General features: G+C 38.8%; 1 pseudogene; it reads left to right on the top strand.

Moving 5' to 3' along the window:
* Positions 1–4,201: 4,201 nt before the first annotated feature.
* On the top strand, positions 4,202–7,932 carry LOC149837212 (protein DETOXIFICATION 49 pseudogene; annotated as a pseudogene).
* Positions 7,933–20,324: the final 12,392 nt, after the last annotated feature.

Raw genomic sequence — 20,324 nt, forward strand, 5'->3', positions numbered from 1 at the left:
CTTGCTAAGTGAGTCGATTTAAGGCTTTCAAGGTAAAGGAGCTCAAGAAGTGATAACCTGGGTGTGTGCATCCCTTGCTGCAAAGTCAAAGCTAAATGAAAATTGAGGCAGGAGCAGAAAAGTCAGGTCTATAAGGATTCATTTGAACCCATTTTGATATTTTTATCATTTTAGAACATTTTTTGTGTTTAGCATATTTTGTAATGGATATTGGATCTCTATGCTTGATTCATATCTTAATTAAGATAACTTTTATCTTTTTAGGAGTTTATTAAATTAAGTAGTTTACTTAGATTAGGATTTGAGAGACCTCGTTTATAAAAGGATGAGAACTCTATGTACAATTCAGAGTTTATATGAGAATCCTAGTTACTTTCTTATTAAGTTTTTTATTTATTTCGTTAATTTTTCAGTTATTGTTTCTTCTTTTAGTTGTTCTTAGGTCTACAGTATAAGTAGTCATAGTTGATAGTTTTCTCGTAAATTGAGCCCTTTCAATTTACGTCAATTGTTATAAGTGTCAAAGTCCTGAACATAATATCAGATCAAGCTCTTGAAGGGGCAACGATGCTGCAAAATTTGCTAGGTGACTTGAGTACGGTCCAAACAAATGTTGAACTTGAAACAGTCATTACAGAATGATCAGAACCAATGTTCTGTTCAATTTTTTTTGTTCATTTCGTCCAACCCTAGACAAGCCATCAAACATACATACCCTAACGTACATGGCCCAAAAGTTGCATTAAAAGAAATAATTCCCCGTGCTGGTCCCTTGAGAGTCTCTTTTATCGTCTTTTCTTTTTCACGAAGAGGAACGTACCTAAGAATAGAGGACACTTGATGGGTTTTTCTTCCTAGACAGTGAACCCGGGGGTGAGTGTTCCATCTACAAAGAACACCTTCCAAGCAAGCCGGCAGTCTGATCTCAAGAAAAATCTGTCAGCCCAAAGGAAAATGAGCTCATTAATCTTTTTCTCTATTTCTATTAACAATAAATTACATTATCAACCCACAAGGGTTCCCCTCAAACGATAGGGGTAACTTGCGAATGTCAACAAGTTTGACGGGACGTTACAAGTTTCAAAACCACATACGTGTAGTGGGCAAGGAAGACCTCAATCGGCAGGAGTGAAACTACACATGAGTCGCCCTCACTTAAGAATCTTCAATAAAGGGGTTCGAGTCAAGGTGACGGTGCCTGCCCTAAAGAAACCAAATGTTATGCCTCCATACCACCTTGGGTTGAGACGTTCCAAGTTCAAACCCCAAATGGTATGGTTGTATAACTGAAAGTGGTCTGCCTAACCCCAGAGCTTTCTCTATCAAAGAAAAAAAATGTTGTACCTCCTAAACTCTCTCACTCTGCAACAGTCAGTCCATTTGCAAGCATGAACACAGGAGCCCACCACCTATTGATTTGAGGGTTTTTCTTGGATTATTAATATATATATATATATATATATATATATATATATATATATATATATATTTGCAACATCAAAATTAAGGTATTTTTATGCAGCTCTACTGCCACCACTGATAGCCACCCAATCTCAACATTTCTTTAGGTGGTGGAGGCCATGCCCATCTGGAGAAATGCCAAAATGGGTGGCTGTCAGCGGCGCTGCATGATGCAGCACCGTTGCATAAAATGTGAAACTATGGAGATTTCTGTATGCCCGTTACTTCCTCGTGTTGGGTTCTCCTCAGAAGCATAGAATGTTCTTCATCTTAATTTACCAGCCGGATGGTACCACGTCATCAACACTAGAAAAAAAGGTGGTGGTGCTGCACCTGACCCCCCCGGCAGCACCTGTCTGATGCAGTTTGTGGGCCCCACTTTTCTGTGTAGTTCATGACATGTTCCCTGTATCCTATTAACATGTGTTGTCTGACTGACTAATTGTGCTAAGCACATTCTTTTTGTGCAATGCAATTGCACCTGTCTGGCGTGTTTGTCATTTTAGTCACCTATGGCCCATTTGTTTCATTCCCACACACTAAAGGGAAGGGCACAGATTTCTGAAAAATCCTGCCTTCTCAGCTTTTTCATTAAAATTCATTTATATGGAAAGAGACATAAAAAGAGGGAGATGGTGGCAAAAACTGGACCCTGAAGGTGTGACAACTGGTCAGGTTTGGTTTGGACTCGACCCCGATTTTTTGGGTATAGAATTGGGTTTTGACTCGGGTTTAATTGGATCAATCATAAGAGAAATCATACTCGGATCGGACCCCGATAAGAACTACATGAACCAGACCTGGACCATACCCAGTACTAAATTAACATTATTTTTCAGCATTTTTTACATTAAAAATTTGTGGGTCTTAATCAGAATTGGGGTTGGGCTTGGGTCCAGTATAAAATTTCACAAACTATACATGGGTCCATGTATTAATCGGACCTTCGGGTCTCTGGACTCAGGTCTAGTATAAAATTTCACAAACTATACCCAGGTCCATGTATTAATCAGACCTTTGGGTCTGGACTCGGGTCTTCTTATTTGTCACCATACCCAGACCCTATGCGGTTTGGTATGGGTTGGATCCGTGTAAACCGTAACCGTTCACACCCCTGCCCCACCATGATGTTTGGATACATTTGATGGAAATATTGATGCCAACTCAACAATTTTCCATGAAAATTGCATAAAACAAACATGCCCTTGGACTTTTTACACCAAAATTTTTAGCTTCCAAGTTCAAACCATTCTAATCCAAACTCTTCATCAAAATCCGGGTTGGGTCGGATCAACCATCTGCCCACCCATTTAATATCCACTATATTTTTTTTTTCACAGTAAACATTTTTCCTATGGCTTTCCTGCATTTCTCATAGAACGACAAAGATGGGCATCTACTGCAGTGGGCTTGGACCCTAAGATTTACTGTGGCCAACTGGCCAAGTCTACTGGAAACCTTGCAACCTTATGCATGCAGACATGTGGGACAACCCGACATGTGCTCCACCCTGACCATCTGGCTCACCATTATGGCAGGCGTAGGCCTGGCTAAGGTCTGAAAGTGTCTACTCCAAAGGCGGGATAGACCTGCAAGCCTGGTCTGGGTGGGTCCGACCTGGCTCACCCAAGAAACAAGGGTTGCAAGTGGTCCCCATCTTCCACTTAAAATTTTCTTTTCAGGGAGATCTCTAACTCAAATTTTCCTTAATACAAAGTGTTGGAAAGCTGTCACATAGGTACGGCTGCAGACACGGAGACGACAACATTTTATAACTATATATAATATGTGAAAAGGGGGCGTGTAAGGATCACGTGCAATTACATTGCACCGCTGCACCTGACTGCTCTTCATCTCCAGGTACATCCTGTCAGCTGTGGAGCCCAACAATGTGATTGCACCTGATCCGCCATCGACACAATACAGGGGTTAAAACTAGGGTTGCAAACGGATTGGATTTTGGATCTCAAAAATACAATGGAAAGTCGGATCGGTTCGGATTCGGACAGCCAAGTATGGAAAATTTGGCTTCCTGAATAAGACCCGTTGGCATAATTGAAAAAGACAATGGGAAGTGGATTAAATTCCATATTTCTTTTCATTAGCCAAAAAAAAAAAAGTGAATGCAACCTAATTTGAGTGATAAGAGGTCTATTGATATTTCCCTATCAACTGACAAGACAGGTTCTGCACAAAAAAATGAACAAATTTTATAGCAATGAAACATCCATAACACACATGGTGAGTGCATTATCATCATAATAACATTTTTTCAAAGAATCATTAGAATAAGATGCTGCTTCCATGGTTCTGTAACGCTAGTCCTTGTTTACCGGACACTGGTGCTTCTCGTTTCCTGCTAGCCCTCTAAATGTTTCCCTGGTCGGCATGTGAAGGATAATGGGAGTCTGCAGCAACTGTTAATGTGCTTCAAATTAAGGATGCCAATGAATCTGATTTTATTTGATATCTGAACCGAATGGAGCACTTTTTAATCAGATTCAATGAGCCAATAACATATTTATTATAATCAGATTCAGATCTAGTTTTGAATTTTTATTAAGCTGAATACCCAGATTTAATGGATATCTAAATCCAATTACATGTAAAAATTGGAGTCAACATGAGATTTTCTCCATCCGAATTCAAATCATCTGCTTAGTCCACATCCGACCTGAATGACAACTGTTTACATCCCTACTTGAAATTTTATAAAAATAGTAGAAATCTAGGGCCTTCCATGAACTTGTTTGCATATGACATGATGCCAAATGGATACTGATCTTTGTGATGATTTTGACTAGACAGGAAAGGGAACCGAACATGTAAGAAAAAAGGACTCCAAGTGCTGCCTGTAACGTGGTGTTTTAAGGCCCACATGAAGTGTTAGGAAACTGTGCTTTGGTAAATGGCAGACCATATTCCTGTGAGTTTTGCACAGAAAGCAACCAACATAAAGCATAGGCAATAGAGTAAAACCAAGCGCTGCCCATTCCCTATGGTTGAAAAGGCAGCAGTGTAAAGAAACCACGGGCTGTGAACATTTTTGGTAAATGAGAGACCAATCTTTCCTGTGTGTCGCAGTTAAAAAGAACAAGCACCAACATAGTTAAGCATAACAAAGTGGCGCAGAAGTGATGTTTCAATTTGGTAACAATGACATATTTACAACAGAAAAACTACCCATATGACCATTTTGGTATCTTTAGAAAACATAGAAGCACTTCGTATACAGTGGATCCCACATGAAACAGATGTTCAAGTTCCTAAACTTGGTCACAGTTCATCTGCTGCTTGATCCAACGGGGTTATTTTTTATAAGCTATGTCACACAGATACTCCAATTTATTCTCGTGTCGTATCCTTATATATAATGAAAACTTATGCAGAAAGTATCGAGTGTCCTTTTAAGTGTGTCCATGTGACAGTTTTTAAAGCAATTAGCCGCAGAATTCTTCAGGATTTGTGGAATCACAAAGGTGGGGTTAATCTTAACTAAGCTGCCATAATTAGCAAGATAGTTTTAAATCACATCAAACCTCCAAGAAAAGATATTATCATTTCGTGGATTAGTGGTTGCCAACATTAAGCCAAAAGAGAGGAGGAAACATTTCTTTGGAAATGAATTAAGGGCAACACAAACCATTTTCCTTGTTCCATAGTTTTATGCACATTTTTGGATTTCGGACACTGCTATTCCCTTTTGCTGCCTTCCTTTTTATTGGTTGAAGAGGCACGTTAGGTGTGGTTATGCATGCCTTTACAATCATCCAAAAACCGGGAGTAGGAGGCTCCAATAGAAGAAGTATGCACTGGTAGTGCAATCAGCCAACAAGCATGCATGATCCGAGATTCCCGGCCCCCACACACAAAAATGTTCAAGTCTTGCCAAACAATAAAGTAACCTTAATTAGTATTATTATTTTTATTTTCATTCTATCTTTTATTTTTTTTTTTGTTTCTAATATGTAATTTAACACTAAATGTGCATACAAGGGCTTTTCCTTCCTGGCTAGGGACAATCTTGACTTGACATGAGACCATGGTTCGAAACCCTCGGGAGACATCCCTTGCTCAAGGTCGAAGCAGGGTAGAGTATCCAGTGTGCAGGAGACCTCAAGGGTTTAACTGGAGGCATGATAATGTACAGCCACCGACCAGGCTTTTTCCCCTTGGCCTAGGCAAAAAAAAGAAGCACTAGATGTGAGTGGATTCCCCAGTACGATTTTTTCTCTCTCTAAGAATAGAGGAACAAGAATGGCGGTGCACATGGAATTACCATTAATACCACATAATTAAACTCCATAATCTCTAAAACTGAGAATCAAAGAAAAACACCTTTTTATTAATATCTAATGGTCTGTACTTAAAGTCAATAAATGCATTCCTTACTCCTTGGAAACCGAAAAAACAGATGGCTTGTCTCTTGGGAATGATTCTTTCTTACTATCCATCTTAATGACAATTCAATCTCATTGGATGGAGACGTTTCTTGAGTTCATATCATTGGAAATAACCATGGTTATATTTTCAACGCAATCTCTAAATTACCTTGGTTATATTAGTCAGATAACTGCATTTAGTTTATTGGAGCAATTGTGGTTAAGACTTAAGAGCCTAAATAAAGCGCGTGGGGAGTGATGGAATTTCAAGATGTTCTGTGTTGTAGCAGAGAAGAGTGCGATCTTTGCAGGAAGAAGAGGAAGCCAAGACCTATGAAAGCAGAGGAAAGAAATAAGAGCAGAGATTTGTACGTCTCTATTTTTATACTACAGAATGAAGAAGGAACACCACAAGCTTCCAAGGTTCACCAACAAGAGCTACAAAGAGTTCCCGCATGGAATGAGGTGAATCCATGCTCTTCCACCCAACTCCTCTGTTTCCCATTCATTTTCCCTTCCAAACCGGATACTTCTAGCTTTTCATTTTTCTTTGGATTCATGTTTCATATGAAATATTATAAAGCAGGTTGTGGAGGAGTTGAAGTCTATCTGTAAGATTGCAGGACCAACAGCATTGGCAGCATTTATTCTGTATTTGAGAGCCATGATCTCTACACTATTTCTTGGGCACTTGGGAGATTTAGAGCTTGCTGCTGGTTCTCTTGCTATTGGTTTTGCAAACATCACAGGGTACTCCATCATAACAGGCCTCTCAATGGGAATGGAGCCCATTTGTGGTCAAGCATTTGGTGCTAAAAGGTGGAGCCTTCTAGGCCTCACCCTGCAAAGAACAGTGTTGGTCCTTTTTTCTGCTTGCTTACCTATTACATTACTATGGCTGAAGATGGAGACTCTCCTCCTTTGGATGGGCCAAGATCCAAAAGTTACAACCATGGCATCAAAATACTTGGTGCTCTTATTGCCTGACCTCTTTGCTCAGGCATTCTTCCATCCCCTAAGAATATATCTGAGGTCCCAGAGCATAACTCTGCCTCTGGCTATTTGTGCTGCATTAGCCCTTGCTTTTCACATACCCATCAACATTTTTCTAGTCAATCTCTTAAATTTGGGTATCAAGGGTGTGGCACTATCAACTGTGTGGACAAACTACAACCTCATCCTCTTCCTGCTTCTGTACATGTGCCTTTCAGGAACACACAAGAAGACGTTCAAGGGTTTTTCTTCAGATTGCCTTAGAGGGTGGAAGCCCCTGCTCAAACTGTCCATCCCTAGCTGTTTCTCTGTCTGCTTGGAGTGGTGGTGGTATGAACTTATGACAATTCTATGTGGATTACTCAAGGACCCAGAACCAAAAGTGGCTGCAATGGGTATTCTCATTCAAACAACATCCCTTCTTTATATCCTTCCATCTTCATTCAGCTTTGGGGTCTCCACTAGGGTAGGAAATGAGTTGGGTGCAGCTTTTCCTGAAAGAGCAAGCAAGGTGATGACAGTTGCTGTTTCTACTTCTGTCATGATGGGTTTCCTCTCTTTGGCGTTTGCTGCTAGTGTGAGGACTACCTGGGGCAAAATGTTCACTGGAGACAGTGAAATTCTGGCACTAACTTGCAGAGTCCTACCCATCATTGGTCTTTGCGAACTATTCAATTGTCCACAAACCGCAGGTTGTGGGGTGCTGAGAGGGTGTGCCAGGCCTCTGCTAGGAGCCGGCATAAATTTTACATCTTTTTATCTCTTGGGAATGCCTGTTGCCATATGGTTAGCATTTTCTTTCAAGCTGGGGTTCCCTGGTTTATGGCTGGGGCTCTTAACAGCAGAGACTTGCTGTCTGGTCCTCATTTCATGCGTGCTAGCTAGAACAGACTGGACTCTTCAAGCAGATAGAGCTACCATGCTCACAGCAAGCACAGATGAGGACACTGTCATTGATGCTGATGAGTTTGATGATGATAAGTATCATGGAGGACAGGTTGATCATGATGATGACCACAATAAGCTAATTAAAAAAGATTTTGAAGGGAGGAATGTTAATGATCTAATGGAGGATTTGCTAAAACATCATGAGTAGTTTCAGGGATAACTTTTCTCTTCTTTGTTCTGGTTAGCCATTTACGGGAGGTGTAAATTACTTGAAATCATTTTCTTGTTTTCTCTTTTTTCTTTTCTTTTCTCTTTTAAAACTAAAGCAAACCGTTGTGCTAAAACCAAGACATGCAAAACTATATGTATTTCGGCGGCATCGCATGAGATCCCTCAGTAGCAAACCAAAAGAAACATCTTCAGTCCCCTGAATCTGTATAATGCCCGTCTTTGTGAAATTGAGAGAGAGAGAGAGAGAGAGATGATCCTATAATGATGGTGATGTGTTGCATGTATGTTGCTTTTTATTATGATGAAAATGGGGACGATGACGTAATAATCATGATGATGATGCGCTACATTTGCTTTTTGAGATTATGAAAACGGGGCGTGGATGAATACTTGTCAGCACTCTTGATACTGTATAGACACTGTTGTACCCAGGTACCGGATCCAAGTTAAGGTTTCACAAGAGGAACCCCAAGAGCCACCCCCAAGTAGGAGTGGGTAATGGGCCGGGCAGCCGGATGGGCTAAGCCTACCCAGCCCGCAATGGGCTGGGTTTGGGCCAAGATTTTAGGCCCAGGCCCACGTGCCAGCCCAATGTGCCTAAGTTATTTATTAATTTTTTAATAATATAATTTTTTTAAAAATTAACTATTGCATAATAACTTGGTAACTATTAGTATTTACCTAATTAGTTGCATTCATTTTATGAAAATTAGAAAGATAATTAATTGGGTACATAGGAAGTTAAGAACTTGTTAATTTTTACAAATGAATTTGGGTTGGGATAGGCTGGTCCTGGCCTACGTCACATTAGCCAGTTGGGCAAATGGGCTCCGGCCTATTAGTAGACCATCTCCGGGTCCGGGCGCACTTAAAGCCTGGCGGGCCGAGCTCTAAACGGGCCCGGACCGGGGTGGCCCAGCCCCGATGCCCACACCTACTCCCAAGAGCCACCGAAATGGTGGCCCCATTATGTGCAATTTATGTAGTTTTATTATTAGTTTTAATGTTATTTAGTAGCTTCATGTATATTGTATAACGTGGTTTGCATGGTTATGAATGAGGTTACAAGATTAACGGGTGAAGTTAATTCCAATCTTCCATGGTTGCTTTACAATTTTGTGAGGGGGAATTCTAAGTGCTTTTTCACTTATATATAAAGTATCAAATTACATGCTTACATAGGCTTTTCATGATGAGCCTTACAACAGTTACAAGGATAAAAAACAAGATAAGGATAAAGATAAGGTAAAGGAAAGGTAAAAAATTCAAACAAATCCTTCTCATGCCTTCCTCATGTAGTGGTCATTAGGATTTTCATCAGTTACATTTCAGCGTGACACGAGCAGAGACAACTACGTCTTTATCTTCTGCATGAGTGAGAGATTACGTTCTATGAACAATCATCTTCCCGCCTTGGTATGATCCTTCTCTGTCATGATCCATAAAGGCAACACTTTGACCTTAGATTTTCAAATAGTGGAGTAAGGGGTTTTGTAAAAATATCCCCAACTTGATATTGAATGGGAAGAAAAGAGTAATGTCGAAGGCCAACCTCTGGAACAAAATGATAATCGAGCTCAAAGTTCTTAGATCAATTATGAAAAACTGGATTGATAGTTAAGTGAAGCACTAACATGTCATGAAACAATGTTGGTGGATCGGAGAAAAAGGCCAATGTCGCAGAGCATGAACGAGATCCAAGTAATTTCTGCAGTTGCGGAAGCGAGAGCGCAATACTTGACTTTCACGCTTGATCAAGCGACAGTGGGTTGGCTCTTGACGGCTCAAAAAATGCAATTTTCTCCCAATATATATGCAGTAATCAGTAGTGGAACGATGGGTAATCGGACAGTACCCCACTCAATCAACGTCAGAGAAGACATAGAGAACCATTGGAATTTTAGATAATAGTTGAAGCCCAAGATTGATGGTGCATTTGATCTAACGAAAGATGCATTTAACAAGCTGAAAATGATGGCAAACAAAATTGATGCTACAGGCAATATTCAGCCATGTGAATGTTAAATATTGCAAGCTGCCAACAAGCTTTGGTAGTAACTTGGATCTGAAAAAAGGTGAGTCGTCACTTGATGAATATGGCTTGCCGATTATAGGGGTGGAGATGGCCTTATAACTTGTTAGGCTTGCAGGCTCTATAATGTCAAGAGCATACCGAGTTTGATTGAGAAATATCACACTAACAAAACGTTGAACCTGAATACCAAAAAAATAATGTAGATTGCCGATCTCCAATCTTCGTTGTTGTCCGGATTGGCAACGAAAATGGGCAGCTGGGTTTAGATTCTAGGCAGCCACGGCCGGCTGCCTTTTTTGGCTTGCCACCAAGCCCGGTGCAATACTCGGCCGCCAACATCAAGAAGAAAAAAAAGGAAAAAATATCATATCTATGTGACCCTGCCATTGCCATATGCCCCTTTGATTTTACTTTTTCCTCCTTCCCGGTCCAACATTTGTTTCCATGTAGAAGCAAACTCTCCAAATTTATGACCCACCTTTCTTTCGGTGATCTTACAATGAACAAGAGTTTTTCCATTGTAAATTCATGTGGAGAAATCAACGAATTTTGGCAAAACAGAAGATCTACCTGACCAAATTTTCCTGAAAATGGTTACGGAAGGCTACACTGCTGCTTTTGACGTCTCTACTACACAAGCCTACATTTCTCACTTCATTCGCTCTTTTTCTTTTTCATCAAAAAAAAGGTCAACAAAATTGCCCTTCCATATATCATCGTGCCATGAACTCCATTTCCCTACTAAAACTCCTCTTCCTATTGATCAGTCATAGCAGTACTTTATCTGGGTTTTGATTTCATCTTGTTACTAGAGAAAATCAAAGGAGCACACAAAGCAAACGAAGAATAGGGCACAAATGCAAAAGAGTGCTTCACACGAGTAGGGGAATATCAAGTAGAAGGAAGGGAGAGCAATTGTAATGCCCCAGATTTTCAAAACACTACTTAGTCAAAAATTCATGATTTTTTTTCTTTACAGCGGAATTAAAAAATGTTTTTAGCAGCAAAAATAGATGATAATGAGTCATCGATTTTAGAAAACACCGGAAAAGTCATTGGTATGTGACCAAGCACTCATTGACCACCAAAGTGTTTCATTTATCAAAATGCATTGTTCATTACAAACATTACTGCTTAAAAAAATAATATTCTATGAAACTAGTTTTTATAAAAAAAGCGGTGCAATACTGTCTGGAGAAACCCTAGAACTCAATACAACATTGCTCCACATATCGAATCGCAGGTTCAATACCTATCACTACAAGAAAAACGTTAATTAGCGACAGAAATTTGCAACTGATTAGCTAGAGAAAACTATCCGACGTTATTCCGTCGCTACTTAGCGACAAAATTTGTCCGTCGTTAATTCATCACTAGTTATCAACGGATTAATGACAAAAATTTTCCACCGCTAATCCGTCGATAAATAGTGACGAATTAGGGACGACAAATTAATCGCCTCAGACTCCGTCACAACTTAATAATGGATTAGCGACAAAAGGCATCTGTCGCTACAAAAGTTGTTACTTAGTGACGGAGTTGGCGATGGCATACGTCCGTCGGTATTTTTCTATATAATCCCTTCTAAGTCGCGACATTCTCTCTCCTCTCTCTCTGATTTTCCCCAAAACCAAACCCTAGTCTGCCACGTTCAACTTCGGCCAGCAAACCCCAGCGCCGTCGTCTCCCTCTTCATTAGCCACTAACGACATGCTACCAGCGACCACCGTCGCCCTTCTCAGCAGGCGTCGCCGACCGAAGTTGCCGGTGACCCCAAGTACTCCCCTCTGCTCCCGTTCGACAAACCCTACGAGCAGAGCCACCGCCTCTGTCGTCGACACACCGGCGACCTCTCAATCACGATCTTCGTGCTCCCCCCTTTTTAATGTCATCGCTGCAGTCCCCAGCGCGCCTCACGATCGTCGTTTCCTCCATTCCCCATCTGCGAGCTCCTACAAGTCGGTCCCCTGTGCTAGCCCTATCGTCGTTGTCTTTCATGGCGTCTCCCAAGTAAACCTTGCGACCCCCTCTCGCCTTTTCCCCCTTTCTTTCGGGATCGTCGGAGGACCAGGGTAAGCCCTTCCTTACTTGTTTTCCGGCAGGGGGTGGCACCCCCTGCCTTGCTTCTTCTTTGGTAGGGGGTCGCCCCTCTTGCCTCATTTTGTTTTCAGGCAAAGGGTGCACCCCCTACCTTACTGTTTCTCCGACAGCGGGGTGCCCCCCCTGCGTTGCTTGAGTTTTTTGGCAGAGGGTGGCACCACCCTGCCTCACTTGTTTTCTGGCCGAGGGGTGCCCCCCTGCCTTACTTGTTTTTCGGCAGGAGGTGGCACCACCCTGCCTCGCTTATTTTCCGCAAGGGTGGTGCTCCTCTGCCTTACTTGTTTTTCAGCAGGGGGTGGCACCCTCTGCCGTGCTTCTTCTTTGGTAGGGGTGGCACCCCCTGCCATGCTTCTTCTTTGGCAAGGGGTCGCCCCCCCTGCCTCATTTTGTTTTCAGGCAAAGGGTGCACCCCCTACCTTACTGTTTCTCCGACAGGGGGGTGCCCCCCCTTGCGTTGCTTGATTTCTCTGGCAAGGGGTGACACCCTCTGCCTCACTTATTTTCTGGCAGGGTGTGCCCCCTTGCCTTGTGTTTTCCGACAGGGGGTAGCCCCCTGCCTTGTTGACTGATTTTTTTTCTTTTCGGCAGAGGGTGGCCCCCTCTGCCTTCTTGTTTTTCGGCAGGGGGTGGCAACCCCTGCCTTGTTTTTTCTTTGGCAGGGGTGTTTTCATCGCAAAATTTTACTTTTGCAAATCAAACTGACATTTGAAAAAGTTTTTGAAAATAACTCACCTCCGTTTTAAAATGCGGGATTATTCCGAAGAATGGGACTCGCCTGTCGGTACGAGATTCAACCGTTCTTGCCACCTTTAACAGGGGTAATTAAACCAATGATCAATCTACTGCTTTGCTCTGTTCAACTTATCTAAATCATATTCTAATTTCTAAATGCACATAGAATCAGGCATGTGCTATGAATTTTCAGAAAATGCCCATTTGAAAACATGATGTTTGCTTTGAATGATTGAAATATTTAGAATAGATATCACATGGAAAATCTTGAATTGGGATTTGAAATATACTTCTGAGAAAGTGAAAATCGATTTTGAGGAATCCTTGACATTTGGTGAAAATCGATTCTGAGAGACTTGGTTTCTCTGAATTCAAACTTGGAAATTGAAATTCTAACTTAGAAAATTTGAATTTGGAACTTGGGAAATACTTGAAATATCATTGGCAAATCCACATTTTGAGAAAATCGATTTTTGAATAAGACTTAGAAAGATTTTATTTTTTTCTAACTTCAAACTTTGAAATTGACTGCATAACTTGGAAAATTGAGTTTATGAACTTGAAAAACACTTGAAATATTCTTTGAAATTCAATGCTTTTGGGAAAATCAATTTTGCTATAAGACTTAGGAGATTTTGAAGAATTAAATTTCCTTGACTTGGAATTTGAATTGGAATTGGCCAATGCATGAAATGAATGAATATGAAAAATACTTTTTTGTATTTTGAGAAATGCAGTGCATTTTGAAGTTAGCCTAATAGTGTAGGCTGAATGTGGCTAATGTGAAGATCATAAATCTGGGTATCATTCATATTCTGACTATGGCCATAAATACGAATTCCACCAAGTTTATAAACTTCATAGAAGCTAGTGCATGTGCCATTCGTGTAGACCATGGTGAGTTTGAATATGCATGAATCATCATCCATCACACATTGACATTATAAAAAAATAAACTATATGCAATGCAACCTAAGCTAATCAGGAAATGTAAATTCTTATTCCAAAGTTTAATTACAAATTACATCACTATTGAAATTTAAATACATGAAATTAAAGAAACTAAAGTCTTCAATGTACCTACAAAACTAGAAAACTTTGTTAGTGATGATATGTTGGCTTTTCTAGGTTTATCCAGTAATATCTAGAAATTACTGAATTTTGCTAGATATAAGCATTTTCCTTGATTCCCTTAAATAAAAATGATAAAGATATGAAATCAAATTGAACAAATAATGATTATAAGATATGGAATTTCGAAATTGGGGTCCAAATGACCAAAATACCCCTAATAACAAGACTATGGCCTTGAAATTAGGGTTTTTAGAAAGATATTTGGTAAAATGCAAGTTTTGAAATTCAAATGCAAATAAATCAAACTAAATATGATGTGACATGATTAAAAATATGAAAATTAGGGTTAGGGATTTCGAAATTTAGGTCAAATGACCAAATTGCCCTTGATAGCAAGACTATGGCCTTGAAATCAGGGTTTACTGAAATAGATTTTCATAAAAATTTGGGTTTTATGACCTAAATGAAATCAAATAACTACAAAATTAAACCTAAAGTATCCTAAGATGCTTATGAACATAATAAAACCCTAAAACTATATGCTTATGCACGAAAATCCAATAATATCACAAAAAATATGATTTTAACAGTGTTTTTGGATCTTTCAGGTATCCTGTTTTGCAATTTTATTAATTCAGACATCAAATGGATTCCAAAATTCATCAAATTCGGTACCTACACTTGTTATAACCCTAATGTCGAATTGGAAATATAAAAATAATTTTTTGACATTAAATTAATCCGAAAATTGCATTAAACCCTAAAAATATGCTATTTTTGACCTAATTCACCAACCAGTTTCAATCCAAGACCCGAACCAGGGGCCAATCTCCATGAAAATCCATGAAATTTTACAAAGACTAACTAAGACAGAAAACAAAGATTTCTCAATTTACATATCGGAAAAAGCATCTCCGGTTAGGGAGAAACCCTTCCGGCAATCTGAGCTAAAATATATCACTTTTAACAGGGATTAAAACAACTGTTTCAGATTGAAAATACAAAAATAAATAGCAAACCTAAACAAAAATCTCTGAAATTTTAATAGTAAACAGTAGACAGAAAAATAGCAATACTCACTTTTTACAGATCATGAATCGGATCTGTGGTTTGGGATTTATGACTAACACAAGTCTGATTAGGGTTTTGGTAAACCATAATGAGTTTTAAATTTAAAAACAGATTCTCTGAAAGGGGAAAAATACTAAACAATGATCAAAAAATCCGAAAATTTTACAGAAGACAGATCTACCCAATGTGAATCCATAGCATTTTACATATCTAAAATCGGATATAAGATGAGAGAAATATCATAACAGAAAGTTACCTTCTTGATTTTAACCACGATTTTAAAGCTTTAAAAACCGATTTGATGTCTGATTTTTTTGACAGGGTTCCCGAGATCCAAAACCTCTGATTTTTCTACAGTAACTCAATAACTCATGCATGCATCACATATAAAAAAATCAGAAATAAACAATGAGTACTTCAATCCGAAATATCATTATCTTTACTGTTCTAAACCTAAAACACACAGAAATTTAAGAAACTTGAAAAACCATGCATTAACTAATGTAAATCAATAAAATAAACCGTAAAACAGTAAATAAAAATTATTTCTATGCTATATAACGTAAAACAAACATGAATAAACATAAAAAATAAAATAAAATCAGGGAATCAATGGCTGGAATTCAATATTACCTTTAAAACATAGATTTAACCCATAAAAGGGTAAATCATGTATTTTATTGGTTAATAATGTAAAGAATCATGATTAAATCACTTTTAATGGATTAAAATCCCTGTAAATCATATAAAACAGGGTTAGATCACCTTCTTGGATCGTTCTTGCTGATTCTTGATGGTTCTTGAGGTTAAATCATGATTGATCTTCCATAAGGAGGGGTATCCAAGCCTAGATCTAGGATTAGAACATTAAAATCATTAAATAAAATATGAAAAAGCAAAGGAATTCATACCTTAGAGTTGCAGCAATGGAGGAAAGGCTGGAGAGGAGAGAGAAGCTCCAAGAATTGAAGGTAAGTGAATAGTAAAAATCGTCCCCCCCTATGCTCCCTTTTATAATAAAAAAATTAGGTCTAGTCTTGGATTTTCAAATTACTTTTTTGCCCTTTTTAAAACCTATCCAAAGTCATTAGGGGGGCGATTTTTTTAGAGACTCCTAATCCTAATTAACACATAATGACACCCCTAATTAACCCTAGAGACTCCAAATGTGGTGCCACTTGGCACTTTCCACATTTGATTTTTAAAATCTTAACTAGAACCTTTAAAAACAATAGTTTGAAATCAAGTTTTAAAAATGGGTTTTCAAAATGGATTTTGACTCTTCTAAATTTCTAAAACTAACCAAGACAATAACTTGACCTAGTTTAGCCCTGACTTACTCGAATATGGCGCCACCTCGAGTGGGCCCTACTTGAGTTTTTCAAAAAAAAAAAAAACGATTTTAAAACTTGAAATTGAAGGAGTTTTCAAAAGCTTTTCAAAAGCTTTTCAAAAGCAAACTTTGAAATTGAAATTTTTGAAATGGCATAGAATCCTAACTGAGTTAGAACTCCTCTGGATATGGTGCCAACTGAGTGGGCCCACATCGGATTTTGAAAATTTTGAAATAAACACTGAAAATGGCTTTGAAAAGGGGTTAAAATCGACATTTGAAATTCAAGATCTTTGAAAATAGGGTCTCAAGCGAGCTGGAACTCCGAGTTAGAATCCTGAACTCTTAGGACTCTGAGATCTTAGATTTTAAAAGCCAAATGAAAGAATTTTCGAAAGATTTTATCAAGAAATGATGAAATAAGTCAGAAAACACAGTCAGGGTTAGACTCCTAACTCGACCGAACTCTAAAATAGAGTTTTGAACTAGCTAGACTCTGTAAAATGACCTAAATTTTGAAAATAATCGAAAAGACTGAAAATGGAAGTAAAATAGACTTCAAAACAGACTCCTGACCGGATGAAGACTCTGAGACAGAGTCCTGATCGGACTGAAACTTTCAAAAATTTGAGAAATTTGATGAATAAAGGAATTCAGAAGCGACACCATCTCAATGAGCCTCATCTGTGAATTGAAATCGATTAAAATTTGAATTTGAAATGAATCCAGATTGTTTTCTTGAGAAAATATTTCGAAATATAAAGTCCTGGGGTTGAAAAATGACAGAGTATTGAATAAAAACCCAGGTTTTGAAATTGATTTTGAAATAAAAGCTTTAAAATTCAAGTCTGGATTTAATGTTTTGAAATAGGAGTGCTGGATCTCGAAAATGAGATGGGATGACATGCAGTGCTATGCAATGCGATGAAATGATATGCAAAATGTATGCAGTGATATGCAATTACATATGAAATGGACAAACACTGGATGAGGGTGAAAATTTGGGGTGTTTACAGATGCCCCTCTTTGATACTAAGCCGGTTAGAAGCCGAGCTTAGTGGCAAAGAAAACATACCAAATTTGAACCACAAAAAAATGCCCCAGTTAGATGAGTCTGACTGGGTATGAAAGAATTTATTCAAATGATGATGGTAGATATGAAATGGGAAATAAGGAGAAAATTTTACCTCAAAAAGAAGTGAGATTTAGGTTTTGCCCTTAACCTGGATGGGACGGGAAATACCTCGTATGGAACGGAGCTCAGGCTTAACCCTTAACCTGACCGGGTTGAAAATAGAATACCTCATTAAAGGAGGCTCAGGTTTGTACCCTTGACCTGATTGGGTGGAAAATGAAATACCTCATCAAAGGAGGCTCATGTTTATACCCTTAACCTGATCGGGCAGAAAATGGAATACCTCATCAAAGGAGGCTCAGGTTTATACCCTTAACCTGATTGGGCAAAAAAATGGACGGAATCCTCGAAAGAAGAGACCGTGATGGAACCTTCGGATTTCCGCACAATGAATCCGATAGGGTTTTTGCAAAAGGAAGGAAATTGGGGTCCCTAAAGTTTAAAAAGGGATTTGATTTTGGGTGCCTCATTGCTGAGACTAATTAACTTTTGAAATTGCCTTTTGTTGGAATTGGGGGCTTAACCTCAAGCCGAAATTGGACTGTCTATGGTGGGACAGTGGGGACACAGGGAAGTGTGCGAATCTGAGAGCCCGTGCGCTCAGATTATACCAAAGAAGGGAAGGAATCTTGAAAACTCCCGTAATCAAGTCCTAAAAGGGATTGTGTCAGGATGCGCCAAAGATGAACCTCAAGCTTTCGCTTCATGCCAGGATAACTAGAAAATATTGTCAAAATGTTGAAAATTGTTGTTGATTCAAAATAATTGAAAGTGATGCACATTGTTTTGGAAGTATTCCCTCTTTTCTACCCAAAGTATTACCTCCGATTGGGCTTAACTCCGTAGAATCAAGATTTGAATTCAAATTGCTTGCGATTGACTTTCTTTCAAGGAAGCTATCAATTTCCTTGATATGGACGAGAAATAAAATATTCTTGATATTGCGAGAGCTATTGGTGAAAGAATATTGATAAAAGAATTTCACAAAATTAAAGAAAATCCTTGATAGATTTGGCAGTCTGATATCCTGGGATTCTTTTCTCATGATGATCTTTCTGCACTCTCTTTTTAGCAGATTGGAGCTCTCTTGGATTTTTCGGGAATTACATCATCCTTGATTTTGGAGATGTCCTGACTTGTCTCTCTCTTTTTTTTTTGGAAGGGTATGTCACGAACTCCTTCATCTCAGAGATGTTCCGATCCTTCTTTTCTCTCAGGGATTATCTTGATAGTTATTGGCTCATTGGTTGGGAATCTCTTGATGATAGCTGGAATCAAATATCTTTTAGGGTTTGTCGGTAGGCTCATCACACTCGCCTTCATCTCGACGGTGATCTGAACTTTCCCTGGAAGGATCCGTCACAAACTCCGTCATCTTGGAGATGATCCAAATCTTCTTTGGCCCCGGGGGTCGACTCGTCTAATTCGCCTTCATCTTGACGACAGTTGAGAGATCCCTTTTGCAGATATTTAATTGCAGCTTAGGTGATTGAGGGGACATGGAGATTGAGTGGATTTTTCTGTATCACCCAGGATATTTCGACTGCTTTATTTTTCAAGAATGGTCTTTAAAAATGTGCCATTGACTGCGATCAATATCAATCACTTATGGCTTTGCAACAACATTGAGTTTTCTTTACTGGCCATATCACGGATTTATTCTTCATCCTTTTGGTTGACCAATAGAAAGATTTTGAACTTTAAATCCTTTTTCGCGAAAGCTTTGTCCTTTCGGAAGTAATACTGAGGGTATTCTGAGGTAATAATTTTGTGCAATAAAGATTTTTGAAATCAACAAATATTTAATGACAAATTGACAAAATTTTCTTGAAATCCTTTTGTAAAAGCGAGCATTTGAGACGCAACGTAACACATCCATGACAAAAATTCTCTTCTCCTTTCCCCAAATGAGAAGATTCAGAAATTAGAATTGGGAATTACTCCTCTCTTCCCTGAAGAGGAGGTGTTTGCAAAATGAACTTTCGAAGAGAAATTAAGCTTTCATCAAAACTTCCTAACATTAGGCTTCTCTTATGGAAAGGGGGCCGGAATTGGTGAGGTTGGTAAATTGGTCATGAAGGAACGAGTTCATCACACTTTCCCTGAAAAGAGGGTCCTTCATGATGAAATGGCCTAGTCTGAAATTAGGGTTACAAGGAAAACAAACTTCCGTCGAAGCTTTCCCTGACCTAAGGGTTCCTTGTATGAAATTGGAATTTTGTTTTGCAAACGGTTCACAAAGGCACGAGTCCCTTCAAACTCTCCCTAAAAAGGGGCTAAGTGAACGAATTGAATAGCATGCGAAAAGAGCGAGCTCCCTTGAACTCTCCCTATAAAAAGGGTCTCTCGCAAGAGAATTTTTTTTTTTGGAATTGGGCATTGGGTGACCAAAAGGTCGAAATTTGGAATTTTGAATTTTGAATTTTTGAAATTGGAATTTTGATATTTGAAATTAGAAATTAGAAATTAGAAATTAGAAATTGGAAGTTTGGAATTTGATATTCGGAAGTTGGAAACTAGAAATTAGGAATTTTGGAATTTGGAAATTGGAAATTAGAAATTGGGAATTTTGGAAATTGATATTTGGAAATTAGAATTTTGGAATTTGGAAATTGATATTTGGAAATTGGAAATTAGAAAATTTGGAATTTGGAAATTGATATTTGGAAATTAGAAATTTGGAATTTGGAAATTGATATTTGGAAATTGGAAATTAGAAATTTGGGAATTGGATGAGTGATCAGCACGAAGATTGAACTCAAGAGGTCGACTGACATGATCATTCAGTGGAACACTAACACGAGTGCTTGATTTTGAAAGGATACCAGTATGCATACCGGTTTTTAAAAACGTACCAGTTTGGATACTGGATTTTGGTTCAGTTCTGGT

Source organism: Nuphar pumila, chromosome 5 (genome assembly GCF_984573655.1).
Source record: "Nuphar pumila chromosome 5, dmNupPumi1.hap1.1, whole genome shotgun sequence".
NCBI lineage: Eukaryota > Viridiplantae > Streptophyta > Magnoliopsida > Nymphaeales > Nymphaeaceae > Nuphar > Nuphar pumila.